This window comes from Telmatherina bonti (genome assembly GCF_933228915.1).
Source record: "Telmatherina bonti genome assembly, chromosome: 17".
Lineage (NCBI taxonomy): Eukaryota > Metazoa > Chordata > Actinopteri > Atheriniformes > Telmatherinidae > Telmatherina > Telmatherina bonti.
The window spans coordinates 18,470,641-18,476,653 of NC_136615.1; positions in this window are offsets into that span (position 1 = coordinate 18,470,641).

The following is a 6,013-nucleotide window of genomic DNA, read 5'->3' on the forward strand; positions in this document are numbered from 1 at the left end:
GTTTTCCCTGTTGCTTTTTAAATATTTTATTAAAGAAAAGATGAGTAAGTATCAGTTTGCATGCAACACACTAATGTGATGTTCATTATATCCTGTCAGTATGAATGTGCATGATAGTTTGTGTCTTTGGCATACAGCCTTTTTATTAATATCTGCCTGTTTAACTCTTGAGGTTGTACTTGCCAACCTCGAGGACACCGTATCAAATTTGCAATATGCAGATTGAGAGGGCCACAGGCTAGAGTGAACATGGTGACTCACTGGTGGTCACTGAACCGCAAGTGATGAAGGGATTTCTGAGCTCATATGGCACAAGTCAAATGGGAAGAAAATCAGTTAGCTACATATGAATATTTCACAGTTTAGCACGAGGTCCTCCTATTTAGAAAACACTGGGACACGGTATCGTGAAGATCTTTTTCTTCATCCTCTTTGAGGGATTGCTATACCTGCAATTGATTAGTATAATGCAAAACAGATGCAAACTTATTTGAGTGTCTGAGCAAATGGTTTCATATTCATTCTGAAATGTTAGTGAAAAGCTTATTGAACTTAATTTTACGTTTGCAGTGAAGACTGAAGTCTGTTGAATGTCCTAATGATCATTTTGTGTTGAGGAAAATGTAAGGAATAAGTGCACACGTGGTATAAGTTTGCATTTTCACTCTGCTTACTGATGAATTGGACCACTCAACTCCCAGCAATATTCTTTTATTTTATTACAGATGATCTTTTAGGACCAGGCTGTGTTTCAGATTTGTGTTTTGTAAGCAGCTAAAATGAGTCTGCCTTCCTTACACTGCACACTATTTGATCCTTCACAGCTGCTTCTCTGCCACTCCCATGTCCCGACCACTGAAAGGTGTGAGTTGTGCGTGGAGGTGCAGAGTATGCTGTGGGCCTCATGATAAGTCCACAGGCACAGAGGACCCCCTGCCAGGTCTAATGGGCAGTGAGGAACCCTTAGACCCTTTCAGTCCTACAAGAGCCCCTCAGCCTCTGCTCAATTACACGGCAGGCGTCTCAGTCTTTGCCTGGTCAATTACCAGCCAAGCCCCTGCATTTAATGTCGTGCACACAGTGCACACACAGGTCGTGAGATAATCAGTGTCCAAAATTGCCCGGCTAGAATGGCGAGATGGATGGAGAGGTATTCAGATTAGTTAGTCAAGCTGAAGGGGAGACAGGAGGGCTGGAGACAGCTATCAATCTCAATCTGGCCTATGTGGTTTGATGGGGGAAGATTGTGGTGACCTTTCAACCCTGTTTCTGAAAAAGATATGATCCTGTGGAATTTTTGCTGATAATAGCTGTCTTGTATGTATGTTGATTTTAGGCATAGTTGTATTAGTCGTCAAGGCAGTGGTGTAGTGAGATTCTACCTGTACAACAGTGAGGATTTACAATGGGTAAAAAAGATAAATATATCTGTCATCCTGTCCTCCTTTCTTGTTCTTTCTAATCATTTTACGTGGCTTTGTTTTGACTTTAATGCCATCTTTACTTGAGAAACTGTTTGCTCGTCTTTGCTGTTGATTTTTGCCATTTTTAATCATGACCTGCTTTTTTGCCTTTGCTTGCCCCATCATCCCTGAAATTCCTCTGTGCAACCTTGAAGTATTTCATTTCTTATATAATTATAATTATTTGTCATTTTAGTTGTTTTAGGTTTTTATGTTTTGGCAGTCTTTGAATATTAACAGTAACAGATTGAAACTTTGTGCCTCCATTGTCTACCCATTGCCTTATTGTCAAGTGCCAGTTTTATTAGTATTAGTAATATTAGTAATAAATACATGGAACTCAGAGGGCTTTAGCTGATCTAGGCAATAATCTGTTGTGAATCGCAGGATAGTTTTTGTTTCTTACCTTGCAGATGTCTGTTTCTCCTAATATGTGTGTGGTTGCACATCTATTTTTGTTGCCATTTACCAAATCTCATGTTCCATCCACCTTCACCTCCCCCTCCCTCTCATACCTGCCTGCTCAGCCAGCCAGGTATAAAAACTGACTGACACCTGACCGAGGGAATTAATCATCCTTGACCCTGGACCAATTACCCCTCATTACCCACTCGGTGTCTACCTCTCAGGGGAGAGCTGTATAACAATAGCACAACAGGAAAGTCAGCAGCAGTGCAGGACCAAGCCCTAATGGACACCCATACACAAACCTGTCTCCTCAGGAGTCCAGGTTGACTAACCTTCAAGTCCTTGTCGCTCTCCAACAGGGTTTATACAAAGGGGGCTATTGTTCGGGATCAGGGCCCATGACCTCTTGAGATAAAGTACAAAGGGCTGTGCCGCTGGCAGTGAGCAGGCAGCCATGCTAGAAATAATTGATTCACCGTTTTGGTTATAACAATATCATAGAATTTCATAGAGTCTGTCACGGAAACGTTTTAACATATTTAAGCCTTAGTTTTATTATGAGAGCTCCTGCATATTTTGGAAATACAACTTTGAATGAAAAGTTTGTTCCTACTAAAGTACAAAATAGAAATGAATTATTTATTATACATGTATAAGATAATTTATTGCAGCTAAAATGCTTGTAATTAAGTCTAAGTTAATGGTCATAGTGCAGAATGTGTAGGAATTTTAACACAGCAAGGTAATAATAGTGAAATTAAATCTATAACTCAAAACCCAAAATAGTGACTTTAATTTGTTGTAAAGAAAAGAAATAATTAAGTGAACAAAGCACATGTTAATGCCACCTGTCTCCTAACCGTCAGAATATCTTGTGGTCATTCAATCTTTGCTCTTCATCTACCTGACAGTGTAGAAAGGCACCCATGTTCACTGACCTCTCCTCTTAAAGCACAAAAAAAGGATAGGAACAATGACCATAGAGAGTTAATTACCACCAATTAGAGGCCAAAGTGGTTCTCCTTCACCATGTTTTTCAGTGTAACCTAAACCCGAAGAGCCGTATGGAGACTCTTATAACTGTCTGGTCTTTGCTGTGAGCTGAGGTTTTTCTTCATCTGACTCAAGAGTAACACATTGGAGTCCAATGTGCAAAGGAAATGCACAGCAGATTTCATTTAGACAGAAATCCCACTCATATCTCTGGATGTTTCCTATCCATATCGTTCCTTTTCTCATTACAATTGCATCTTGTTTTACCTCCCTGTGTGAAGAAGGATTCGTTATATCCTATTAAACTGCCAGTTGCGTTTTGTGTTTCAGCATTTCACTTAATGCTGCTTTACATAGTAGGTATAAGGGGTTAATGGACAGGTCCTTGGAGGTTTGGGTAGAAAGCTAATAGGCCTGCCAAAGATGATGAGGTCACTCTCTTACTGAAATACAATGAGTGATTTACAGGCCAGGATACTAATTCTACTGGCTTACTATTAATACATTATTCATAATTCAATGTTTTATATTCGGTGGTAGCAATATACAGAACAGGATATATTCTATTGAATGGAAATAAAGGGTTCTCTGTATAGTAACACAAGGATATGAAGAAATTTTAATGGTTTTATTAATGTGATGGCAGTGCTTGACTAAATATGGATTGTAAAAAGGGAATACTTTAAGAGGAGAGTAGAAGTTTTTGCCACCTGCTCTGAATTTATTACGAGAGACTTTTGGTATCAACGGCACTTATGTCTGCAAACAGAGCTGATGTGTCCTGTAGCTCAAACATGCACTTCATTCATCCTCCTGAAACTTGATCTCCTGCTGCAACATCAAGAGACCATCTGTGAGGAACCATTCGAATAAAGCAAGATACTCTTTGCCTTCCAGGCTTACTAACATCCGTGGTTCCTGTGTGCATGTGTGGTGTTTTTACCTTGATGTCAGAGATTATTTTCTTGTGTCAAAGGACACCCATACAGTGATGTCCTCACAATCTATAGACAGATGGGACCATTACGGCCAAAGCCCCTGGCTTTGTTTGTCCTAAGCTGGTGATGAAATATTGATGGAAAAATAGAAATATTTTGCCTGCTTTCAATGTCAGCCATCTAAAAGGGTTAATGAGCATGAGGACTTCTCTGTCTCCTGTTACAACTCAACTACCTGCTAACATTGACTAGTCTGGAGTCTGCAGGCTCTACGGACTAACAAGAATCAATAACCTTCTTTAATGCTGGATTAAGTTTCTCTTGTATTTCAGCTGAAAGAGGTTAATTCAAAGCTGCATAGAGCTGTAACATTTACATTTTCAATATTCAATGAAAACTCATTTTTAAGAATCTCTTTGTATTTATAGATGGAATAATAACTCTCACACATAACTGGCACATTTGATGCCATATAGTTTATGTATGTGAATGTGTGTATGTATTTATGTATGTATATAATTATTTTTATTTTTTTTTGGAGAGGGAGTGGAATTGTATATATTAGCGGTGAATGATTTAGGGTGATGTATAAAAAGGAAAATATGGTGCTAAAATGATGTGACAAGTATATTTGTTGTCAGAAATGGAAAATAATTAAAAATATTTTTATTTAACAGGTAAATTTGAAGCTACAACCATCTATCAGTTCATCATGTCTGGCTCTGTCCAAAGGAAAGTAAACCCATGACATCCTGCTGCTTTCTTGTGCTTTGCACAAGTAAAACAGACTAGCTGGATCATGTTTATAAAAACATTTCAAGGATCATTTTGTTGCAGCTGAACAGAGCTTCTCATTTCCACTTGGTCCTATGTCGTCATAATTAAAGTACACATACCAGTGCAGATTTTGATCTTTTACCCTTTTCTGGTTGGAGTTGTTATTACCTTGGTCTGAAAGTGCAATCATTCAGAGTAAATTTATATTAAAAAATATCCGACATAACTGCAAAATTTACATTTATTACAGACTCAAATGAACTAGATGTGCTCTTTGATCTCAGTTTGGACGTTTAGTTGTAAAACTTTTTACTTTTGCATTTTTATTTCAACCAGTGTATTTACCAAAGTGTTGCGTTACAGTTAAATTGTGACTGAATGTATTATTTCTGATGGTTAAACTGAATCAAAGCCAATAAAAACACTGTAGCATTGCACTGCCCTACACATCCCTGGATTCTGTACAGCAGCACCAATGCAGCATGTTGATCTCAAATCAATTGATTTAGCTCCTCATACTGCTCCCCTTCCCCTCCTTTCCCAGGGGTCCACTGATGGGGTTTGTTTGCGAGAAAACACTCTTTATGTTCTTCGATCTGTTGGTCTGTGAGGTGGTGAATGGACGTTGAACCCTTTCAGGCTGGATGTGCCTCTCCTGGTAGGTTCATCGGCCCCAGTCTCAGATTATGTAAATGTTTAATGGCTCTGGTTATTTGGTCATGATGGCTTGCGTTATGATGGATGGTAATGCAATGCTTTTCAATAGTGCCTGAATTACACCACAGCAGGCTGCAGGCTGTTTGGACTGGGTGTTTAACTGGCCTTCACTACTTAAGCTGGTAAATTTTTATCTGAAATAAAGTTAATGCAGGATGATTTTATTTAACAGTGAGTTTGAGATATTGAAGGAAAATAAATTTGCAATATGAACTGACTTCAGTATAAATCTTGGTCTTAACAGGACACTTTAAGACACTCCATTGTGCTTTCAGAGATGTCTTGGTGGATTTGTTCCAGTGCTTTGGGTCATTATTGCAGTGAAAAGTCCAGATCTAATTTATCTTCAAGATAATGCTTTTATATTCTCTGGCATTATTTTTCAATCTGTATTAAAAATGTGGTCAACAACTTGATATTTAATTTGCCTGAATGGATCAGATTTTAAGATTTTTAAAAAGCTGATTTTTTTTTCAAATAAAACTGCAATTTTTTTTTATTTTTTTTAAAATTTTTAAATTAAACGCTCATGTTTTATTGACACCAACAGCTGCAAAAGCTACCTGCAGATGTTTGAGGGGAAAATGTGCCATTCTCAAGAGTCTACAAAGACTGGTATTTAGAATTCACAATACTTGAAGAAAAGGGACTTTAAAGTCATAAGTGAAGATCTTTGTCACATTTCCTGCAAGACTCAAAGGCATCCATAAAGTTTTT